Below are 11,266 nucleotides of genomic sequence, written 5' to 3'. Positions count from 1 at the left end.
TGCAGCATTATAGTCATTATTTTTGCAAGTTACACAGTGTATGAGAGTTTTTGGAGAAGTGATAAATGAAAATAACATTAGCATGAGAAATAGGGATTTCAAAACATTGTGATAAAGACTGGTTAGTTGGAAAGCTTGCATTTACATTCTGTGATATAATTTCTTTTCCTGATTCTGAGTTAAATGAACAGTAAGTAGCCTTTTTGGTTATTTGCATTATTAATGACTTAATGTGTCTGGTCTGCTTCATGAAACATTATTGGGCTTTTCACTTTGTTCATTCATAATTAGGCCTTTGACTCATTGTGTCCGGGGAGCATTAAACGGTCTTTCAATGTCTTCAATTTGTGTAGATATGTTGTTCCTAATTTTTACATTGGAACCTTTGTGGCTCCTGACACTTATTTTTATTTCTAGTTTTTAATTATTAATTTCTCGTATGTATATATATATCTTAGTGTCAGACAATGGGTGTCTCATTGTCTCTCTTTGATTAACCCTGAACAACATAAACAATGATGGGAAGAATTACAGAACTTAATTGCTCTGTACCTGACAAAGTCTGTCAGGTGCAGTCAGACTGTCATGCAGCACTGCTTTATTTATCAGCAAGTTCACAGTTCTAATAACACTAGCTATCAGGGATGGAAAGATCAGTTTTCTAATTACCTGACAGGTGAGTTAGTGAGCCACATGCTGAAAAAGTTCAAACAGCCTCTAGCTGTTAGTCAGTTGACTACAACTTCCGCTACTGGAATAAATCAAACAGAGCATATTTGCATTGTTAACATAACTAGTAAAAGTATAACTTTAAACAGCCTCCAGGGAGGTACATCAAAAATTACGTAAGTAAAGAACAAAAGAACAAAGATCAAAAGTCACATGAAAAAACCCTGATGAGTGGACTGGTCAGTGTGATAGACTAGTTATAATATGGATACATTATTCAATCAGGAGGTCACATTAAAATTAAAATCTCACGTACAAGTGACACCTGAGTAGAGTAACAAAAGATACAACAAGAGAATAAGATAATGATAATAATGGTGGCTGACAGAAATATAGTGATGAAAAGCAAGGATAAAATATATATTCTAATGTATGAAAGGAATAAAAAGAAATAGAAAACAGGAATTTTCTATAGCATATAATGTAAAAATATACATTGATGTAGACCACTACATGATAAATTATAAATTAATGCATAAATCAAATAGAAATTAAAGCTGCAGGCTGTCGGCCTCCAGCTCACGTAGACAGTGTGAATTAGCCTATTCGTAAGAGTCGAAATGTCTTTAAAACAAGCAATGTCAATAGAACGCAAGGTCATTTTTGGCAATGAACCCATGACTTTGGAATAGAACTTTGATGGCTTCTGAAAACCAAACTACTGACGACGACATCAGTGAATCAATCAATGAATCAATCAATCAATTTTATGTATAAAGCCCAATATCAAAAATCACAGTTTGCCTCACAGGGCTTTACAGCATAAAACATCCCTCTGTCCTTCAGACCCTCGCAGCAGATAAGGAAAAACTCCCTTTAAAGCTATAGTGCATAACTTCTACATGTCCGTAAATGTCCGTTTCATCCAAGCCACTACCAGAGGAGATGACACAATGTTGATTAAGCTGATCTGCTCCTCTAACATCTCGTGGTATTTTTCAATATATATCATTTTTAGTTTGCGTGTTGACCGGCGACATTCCTGCGCTGGCGCACAGGAAATGTCGCTTTTTACCTCACAGCAAGAAGGGAGGGGGAGGAACAGCGGAGAGTCTCATAGCAAGAGGTAGAGCTCAGGTAGAGAGAGAGAGACAGCAACATGGCAGAGAACCCAAAGAAGCGGCCGAGACACGGTTCGGAAGTGGATCCTACCACAAAGAAAAAGCCTGTACGTTCGGCTGAAGGTCTATTAGCAAAGAAGGAAAGTGACCGACGGAGAAGGCAAACAAGGATTTGTATTGGCGTCGCTTTTCCTCGGTGGAGAGCCCTGAAGGAAGAAATTGGGCTGAGGGCAGACACGGATGTTGCCTTGCTGCTGCTGGATGAGTAAGTGACTTGGTTTATAATTATATTATGAGTAGTATGTGTTGCTGTTACATGTACTGGACCTAGTACTTTATTATTTTCTTGGAAATGGTGCTATGAACGTAATGTAATGTTAGCAGCCTGGTGTTCGCCACGTTGTGTAGTGCTGTGTACACGGTGTGAAGCGAGTGTTACTCTGTGTACACGGTGTGTGGCAAGTGTTACTCTGTGTACATGGAAGTGCCGGCTTATTTGTTGTAATAACGCATTATCCGCTGGGGGGCGACAGAAGTTACGCACTATAGCTTTAACAGGGGAAAAAAATGGTAGAAACCTCAGGAAGAGCAACTGAGAAGGGATCCCTCTTCCAGGACGACAGACGTGCAATAGATGACGTACAGAACAGATCAACATAAAACATTAACGGTAATCCGTATGACACAATGAGACAGAAAGGGAGACAGAGAGACAGAGAGAGAGAGAGACAGAGATAGAGATGCAGGACAGATGGTAATGTTAATAGCTTACAACAACATTAATGAAAGTAATAATATTCTAATTATAATTCTGGTTATTGTGGTACAATATGTTGAAAGTATATATTAATATCTGATAATATACATATGTGACAATAATCATATGTCTATAATAACAGTAGAAGTATGACTAATGATAACAGCAGCAGCAGGAGGCATTTGGCAGGACCACAGCAGCAGCACAACCTCACATGTCACACTAGGCACCGCTGTGATAGAAGTTAACCTGTGAGACGGTGGAGCACAAAGGCTCTGGGGAAGAGGCCGAGTTACTGACATGCAGTGCGGCCGAGTTAGTGACATGCAGTAACAGGATCTACATGTGCTAGAATCACTGAGCACTATGTGTCTATAAGATTACAGTATGTTACAATATGTATTTAACAGTCATAATCACAAAAGTAGCAACAGTATTATCAGTAATAAAGGCTGAAGTAGTATGTTGGAGATGGAAAAGACTGATATATAATGTGCAGAGGCTGTTTCAAATGGAGATTCTGCTGCTGTAATCTGTCCTTTAAAGATTGTAACCAAACACACACACACACAGGCTTGTGTCTGTCAGAGTGAAGCCATTCTTATGCTAATTAATGTAGCTAGGTGCATGTAGTTAGGTGACAGCCCAAGCACTTCAAGATCAGTTTGACTAATGACTAATTATTACAGCAGCAGCAGGAGGCATTTGACAGGACCACAGCAGCAGCACAACCTCACACGTCACACTAGGCACCGCTGTGATAGAAGTTAACCTGCGAGACAGTGGAGCACAAAGGCTCCGGAGAACAGGCCGAGTTACTGACATGCAGTACGGCCGAGTTAGTGACATGCAGTAACAGAGAGAGAGAGAGAGAGAGAGAGAGAGAATGTTTGTGTGTGGTTATGTGACTGTTGACCAAAGAAATTCTCTGATAAGTAAATCACTTGTCATGCTGCATAATACATGTGCTACAATTACAGAGCACTTAGCACGAGTTGATCTGTCATGTGTGCGAGTTTGAAGGCAATACGATAAACGGAGTAGGAGAAGAAGATTTTTGAAGAAAGAGCGTGATTTGTAGGTCTCGATGAGAAAAACAAGCCAGTTTTGGTTTGATCTTTCTACCACATTCCTACAGGCAGCAGCGGCCATTTTAGTGTGTCTAGGTGGCACTAGAGAGCCCATTTTGGCACTTTTGGGGTTAATTTTTTCATTGTATCAAATTTTTCGCCAGTCCTGACATGCGTGCTCATTTTGGTGAGTTTTTGAGCATGTTTAGGGGGTCAACTGAGTTTTTTCCACATCAATGGGCTCCCATGTCATGTAGTAGATGCCCTTTTTTCCTTTTCACCCCTGCCCTACAAACATCCTACGTCCACCACTGACAGAGAGAGACAAGTTGAAGAACAGGCAGATCGAGGTGGCTTTCAACTCCTCCCTCTGATTCCCAAACCGTAGGTCCAATCGTCAGTCTGAACATACCACAAGAAAGATACACTCGTTCCGAATGCATAGATATAGGTTTCATGTTTGTTGAGTCAAAAATGAGATCTTCGTCGCAAGTTTACAATGTCTAGCTCACAGCTGACATATTTGCTCATGTTACTTCAGAGGCACTAGCTCATTTCCTGTTGGATTTAGGTCAGTGGTGTCAATGAGTGATTGTAGGTCTCGAGAAGACAAAGAAGCCAGTTTTGGTTTGATCTTTCTACGTAATTCCTGCAGGCAGCAGCAGCCATTTTAGTGTGTGTAGGTGGCGCAAAAATTGTCAAGAGGTTTTGTGACGTTACCTTAAAGAGGGCATACAATCCAAACCGTTCGAGTAATGACAAAGTTGTTCAGAGGAATTCTTTAGCAGGACTTGGCCTATCATGTGTGCAATTTTGAAGTCGTTATGATAAACAGTCAGCACTGAGCAGCAGCACTGAGGAGCACTGAGCAGCAGCACTGAGCAGTGTGAATCTGTCTGAAATCTTTACAATCCTAAGCATTTCTTCCATCAAAGTCACATCACTTGAGGTTAAGCGTGACCCTATACTACAAAAGAGTGGAATTTGCAACTGTAAGCCAGCAGCAGCTACCATCAGGCCTAGCAGCAGCCTCACCAGGCCAGCAGCAGCTACCATCAGGCCCAGCAGCAGCCTTCCCAGGCCAGCAGCAGCTACCACCAGGCCTAGCAGCAGCCTCACCAGGCCAGCAGCAGCTACCACCAGGCCTAGCAGCAGCCTCACCAGGCCAGCAGCAGCTACCACCAGGCCTAGCAGCAGCCTCACCAGGCCCAGCAGCAGCTACCATCAGGTCCAGCAGCAGCTACCATCAGGCCCAGGTTAATTTTCTGATTTTCTATCTAACAGAAATCTGAAGAATCCTGCCTAGAACTCTAAATTTCTGTGTCTGATTTAATTTACAAGAGTTCAAGCAACTCCTCACAGCAAAATTTGTGGACATTGCTGGTATCTTGTGGAGGTTTTTGGCTTTACCCTGCTGAATTTCAGGCCTTGAGGGCTGAAGATCAAACCATGCCACCCAAACCTTCAAACAACTCCACTGAGGAATATGTCACCATGGCTCAAGTCCGTGAATTGTTGGATCAGCAAAAAGACTTCTACACAACTTTGCTAGAACAACAGCAAAAAAGCTTCAAAACTTGTGTACAGATCATAATTGATTCTTCAAACAAGAGGACTGATGATCTGTCAAAGCAAGTCTACGATCTCAAGGTGAGTCTAGAAATGACTCAAAAGGAGTTTGATGATTTCAAAAACTCATCTAAAATTTGGTCTAAGAACTGTAATGAAACCAGGACAGATTTAGACACAATTTGTAAAAGTTGGATTTCAATCTCAGACAAGACAGACTATCTGGATGGTCAGTCAAGGCGCCGTAATATTGTCGTTGATGGCATCAAAGAGTCTGAGAAAGAAAAGGTGTCTGAATCTGAAGAAAAGGTGAGAAAGCTATTCAGTGAAAAACTACATCTGGATCATTTGAAAATTGAGATGGACTGGGCTCATAGGACTGGGAAGCCAATGGCATCATTGGAAAAGCCCCGACCCATTGTGGTCAGATTTCTGCGGTTGCAGGACAAACTTGCTGTTCTGGGTAAAGCTAAAAACTTGAAAGGCTCAGGCATCTTCATCAATGAAGACTTCCCTGAAGCTGTCCGGCAAAGAAGGAAAGAACTACTCCCAGCTATGAAGGCAGCCCGTGAGAGAGCTGACATTGCATATTTGAGATACGACAAACTTATTGTTCATCTACCCACCCAAAACCCATCACAACAAAGCAAGGCCAATGCTCAGAGTTTGGCTCATTAGTCTTCATCATTTGGCATTTGTATTGTATTTTGATGACATAATCACACATTTACAGCACATTATTCTCTACACACACTATGGACTACAACAAATCTGATTTTGAAGGCCAGACCTTTGAGCCTTTTGATCCTTCAACAACGGATAATTACAATTTTGATGTTGACCCTGACCTGAATTTTTTTCATCATTTGATGTTTCTAACTTTTGTAGTTTTTATAATAAAACTAAGTTTTATGACTTATGTGTTTCTTTGCCTCCTAATATATTTTCTACTTTTCATCTGAATATTAGAAGTCTTTCCAGCAACTATGACAAATTCATTCATTATTTATCCTCACTCAATCATGATTTTTCTGTTATTGCTTTATCAGAAACATGGCTTACAGACAACTCCAGAGAAATTTTTAAATTACCTAAATACAATTCAGCTCTTCACATAAGGGAGAATCGACCTGGTGGTGGAGTATCCCTGTTTATTCATGGTGACTATGAATTTAAAATTAGGGATGATCTCTCTCTGAAATCCGATAGGGCTGAGGTGGAATCTGTTTTTGTAGAGCTCTCTGGTGTCTCTGGTGGAAAGAACGTTATTGTTGGTGTTGTTTATCGCCCACCTGACTCTGTCATCAAAGAGTTTAATTAAAGTCTGTCCAGTTCTCTTGACTGGATAAACAATGAGGATACAATCTGTTACATCTTAGGGGAATTTAATATAAACCTTTTTAACCCTATGGGCCAGAACGACGCATTGTGCGTCCAAATTCACACCTGTTCTTCTCTATTGATTTTCTCTGCGACCATGCGTCATAGCGAGAAGCCACGCATATCACGTGAAACAGCGAAATTGTAGCTTTCCGACAAGACCAAAAAAAAAAAGATAAATTTACACTAAAATCATGAATAACAGAGCTTTCATACAGCTCTGCACACACATTACTCTTAGATGGATTACTCGCGAATGCAGGCTTACACAGAAATGCCACGCATATCACATGAAAGCGCAGGAGCAGAGCTTTACAGTGATGCCACACACATCATTGTGCTGTCATCCCATCATGCTATAAATCCAGATTTATTGTCTACAAAATAAAAACCTGACAAATTTCTTTATAATCCATTATACAGATCTTGTTATCAGTCACTTCATATAGTGAGGAATATCGTATCTTACCACGTCTTAGGCTTGCGTGTGTTTCTCCCTGTCTATCCACATTTGTAGTCAGGCTTTCAAGATGCAAATATCTCCATATTGTCCAGTTGACACTCCATCAAACTTTGTATGACAAGACCAGCCACTTCACCTTTGCGCACCTAGACATTTGCAGCCTAATTATGCATGCCTGACAGGGCCATAGTCACCATATACATTGACGGGGACATGTGCCCCCCCAATGCCCAAAATGCCCCCCAATATATAACAAACTAAAAAACAACAACAAACTTTGTTTACTGCAAACAAAGTGGCAAATNTTGATCCTTCAACAACGGATAATTACAATTTTGATGTTGACCCTGACCTGAATTTTTTTCATCATTTGATGTTTCTAACTTTTGTAGTTTTTATAATAAAACTAAGTTTTATGACTTATGTGTTTCTTTGCCTCCTAATATATTTTCTACTTTTCATCTGAATATTAGAAGTCTTTCCAGCAACTATGACAAATTCATTCATTATTTATCCTCACTCAATCATGATTTTTCTGTTATTGCTTTATCAGAAACATGGCTTACAGACAACTCCAGAGAAATTTTTAAATTACCTAAATACAATTCAGCTCTTCACATAAGGGAGAATCGACCTGGTGGTGGAGTATCCCTGTTTATTCATGGTGACTATGAATTTAAAATTAGGGATGATCTCTCTCTGAAATCCGATAGGGCTGAGGTGGAATCTGTTTTTGTAGAGCTCTCTGGTGTCTCTGGTGGAAAGAACGTTATTGTTGGTGTTGTTTATCACCCACCTGACTCTGTCATCAAAGAGTTTAATTAAAGTCTGTCCAGTTCTCTTGACTGGATAAACAATGAGGATACAATCTGTTACATCTTAGGGGATTTTAATATAAACCTTTTTAACCCTATGGGCCAGAACGACGCATTGTGCGTCCAAATTCACACCTGTTCTTCTCTCTCTTCTGTCTCATTTATAGAGCGCTAGACCCGGATTACACACATCCACAGACACAGAGAAGCACATCCACACACACACATCAACCCTCACCCAGGCACATGCGCAGTTGTGCACTCTCAGCTGATTGTAAACAGATAAGATGGTGACAAGACGCAACTTCAGAGTGTGAGCGTAGTCAACAACTGGGGGTGCTGTCAGATATGGGTAAAATATGGTTTAAATTAATTTTCACCCATTTAAAAAATTAGATATGTAAAATCTGATTACACAAATGTGTTTACCATCCCCTTAAAGTCCACAGTGTACTCTCAATTCAGTATTTACAACTTCCAAATCTAGGAAAAACACTATTTAAAAAAAAAAAAAAAATACAATTCCCTAGGACCGCCCCATGCAGCTTGATACATATCAGCAACACAGTTGTAGTTCTTCTGATTTGCAAAGTAGGGTTCTAAATAGGGTCGTAAAAAGATATATCTCCTGAATATATCAAATATCTAGTAAAGTCGAACTAGTAATTACACTGCACCTAGATGAACTATGTTAAGAAAAAGTAAGGATGTTGTTTAATTTCAGATATTTTAGCTAGTAGGCTATTCTAGAAATGGCATTTTTGGGATGGTAGTTCTTCTGGCTTGTAAAGTAGAGTTGTAAAATAGGGTCCTAAAAAGATATATCTACTGAATAAATCAAATATCTAGTAATGCCTAACTAGTAATTCCACTGCACCTAGATGAACTAACTAACTTCATCTAAGAAAAAGTAAGGATATTGTTTAATTTCAGATATTTTATTTATAGAAATGGCATTTTTGGGATGGTAGTTCTTCCGGTTGTAGAGTTGTCAAATAGGGTTGTAAAAAAGTAAATCTACTGAATATTTCAAATATCTAGTACAGCCAAACTATCATGTTATTATTATTATTATTATTATTATTATTGAGGAGAAATTACAAAAGAGGAATATATTTGCCATTTTAATAACGTAAGGGGAAAATTTATCCTCTAATAACTATAATCTAACTACCTCATTACATCAAAATGACAGTTATATCACACACAATTCAATGTTTTTAAAGAACAAACAATCGAAGACCAATTGAGATGCACTTTAAACTGGCAAGACGTCCAAAGACTCAAATTCTGCATTATCAGCAAAACATAAAGAGGCAACAGATAGCATCTTTTCTTAAATATATCATTATGAAAATAATGTGGGTTGCACAGGGTAGTGGCCACAGTAAAATCAGACTATCAGCATTTACATAGATTACTTAGTGGCTTTGCAATGTTTGTAATAAGCTTCTGCCACCGATAAAAATAAATCTGCTTTATGGCAGGAAATGCGTCATGTATTGCGAAACTGGTCGGTCAGCCAGTCAGGGACTGGAACTGGTCCTTATGAGGAGTTGGGCATGAGATAGTTGAGTCACAAGCACAATGGCAGACGGACAAAGTTTGGAGACAAGTGAAAAATGGCCTAGCGAAAGAAAACAAGCTCCTCTGTCTGAGGAAGCAAAGAAGAGCAAAAAGGAGAGTGATAGAAGAAGAGGAAAAACAAGAGAAAAACTCAGTCAGGCGTTCAAGAGATGGAGGGAGCTCCGTGACCAAAGAGGCTTCAAAACCAATGTCCAGCTAGCTTTCTTTCTAATGGATCAGTAAGTAACACGGCTAAATGTTAGCTAGACGAGAGAGGACTGTACTGTACTGGCTGCTAGTTAACTCCTAGCTGGCCAGCATCACAAATTGCCACAACCAGGGACCAGGTAGCGAGTGTTGGTCGGCTGACATCCTCGTTGCCATTCTACGGCAGCCCTCGGACAGTGATACCCCCCTCCCTTCCTTCTGTTCCCTTCCTTCTGTTCTCTTCTCACAGAGGCAGCTATCAACGGACATCGCCCAGCTAAGTTACACCCAGCTAAAGTGAACACTGGACTTTTCATTGCAACAGCCTTAGACTGAGGAGCATCAACATCAGTTAACGTTAGTCCACATAGCTCTCCCAACCTGGCCGGGAGGGCAGGGAGATCATGTCGGTCACTGGCGATAAATGTGAGGGCAGCCTTTGCAGCTACTGGGCACCCAACATCTCCGATCGGGAGAAGTGGAGTAAAATCCTCTCCTCTGCTCCTGTTTGTCTGGTGAACGCCTCTCCTCTGTCAATACACTCTGCCAGCAATTTAATAATATTGATGCCAGTTGTAACATTTGAATGTTTCAGTAGTAAGCTATGTTCTAAGCAGGATAATGTATAGTGAGCCGGTGACTGTTGAAAAATAACTCCGCTGCACGTCGGGGTTCCATTCCCTTTTTTTTTTTTTTTTTTTTTTTTTTCATACCTGTCTGCATTAGTCTTCGTAGCTTAGCGCCACAAAAGAGTGTAAGTTTTTTATGAAGATTGATGCACTGTTAGTCTTGCAGTCAAGTATTTTATACCCATACTGTGCGTAATTGTGACCGTCACCCACCCTCCCTGGAGACTAGCCTATCAGCCTTCATTGGAAAAACTTCCTAATATGAGCCAGAGAGGGCTGTGATACACCATAGTGTGTCAAGGGGAAAGTAAGGGACAAGCAGGGGGATTGAGGGACAAGTGCTTAAGACCTGAGTTATATAGCGACAGTGCATGCGGAGAAGAAGGAGAAAAAAAAAAAAACAGAGGAGAAACAGGCAGTGTAGCTGATGTATTGTGGCCTTGAGGTTGCGCTCCATACAAATTACCAAAAATAAACAAATAAACGTATAATAAAGAAAAGAAAAAAACAAAAACAAACAAACAAACAAACAAACAAACCAAAAAACAAAAAAACACAACAACAAAACAAAAGAGAAGTCTAAACTGAACACCAGAAATGTAAGAGTCCTGGTGGTGGAGGAAAGCCCGATTGTGGAGAAGAGTTGCTAGAGCAGTGTGGTAGGTTTGAGAAGCAACTGAGCCCCTTTTGAGTGATCCCATCGGTTCTTTGTGATGCGTCATGGCACTTAAGTATCGAACATGCATGCGTGTATTTGAACCCTCCCAATGTGTTTATGAGAACCATCACCAGGGTCCAGGGTCAATGTCCCAGCCCAGCGGGGGAAGGCGGACGGTAAGGCACCCCAAGGCCGCAGGAGCGCCCAGGGAGCCGCAGAGGCCGCGGGACACCACGCAGGCCCAAGGACCCGGGGCGGCAATGGCCAGCACCCCCAGAGAGCCAGAGACGCACCCCAGATGGGCGGGGCAGGAAGGCCTGCCCACCCAACGTACCCCCCCCCCCCCCTTACTATGATTCTCC

The 11,266-nt window shown here is 40.8% G+C and overlaps 1 long non-coding RNA gene across 1 annotated transcript in view; it reads left to right on the top strand.

Annotated features, from left to right (window-relative positions):
• Positions 1 to 1,864: 1,864 nt before the first annotated feature.
• LOC126407441 (uncharacterized) overlaps positions 1,865 to 11,266 on the top strand; it is a 19,683-nt gene continuing 10,281 nt past the window's right edge. Inside the window, exon 1 of the long non-coding RNA XR_007571777.1 lies at positions 1,865 to 2,055. This is a non-coding gene — a long non-coding RNA (uncharacterized LOC126407441). The remainder of the gene's footprint in view (positions 2,056 to 11,266) is intronic.

The sequence above is a fragment of the Epinephelus moara genome, chromosome 20 (genome assembly GCF_006386435.1).
Source record: "Epinephelus moara isolate mb chromosome 20, YSFRI_EMoa_1.0, whole genome shotgun sequence".
NCBI classification, from domain to species: Eukaryota; Metazoa; Chordata; class Actinopteri; order Perciformes; family Serranidae; genus Epinephelus; species Epinephelus moara.
Note: the sequence above shows the minus strand (reverse complement) of the source record. Positions and strands in the feature narration are given on the sequence as shown.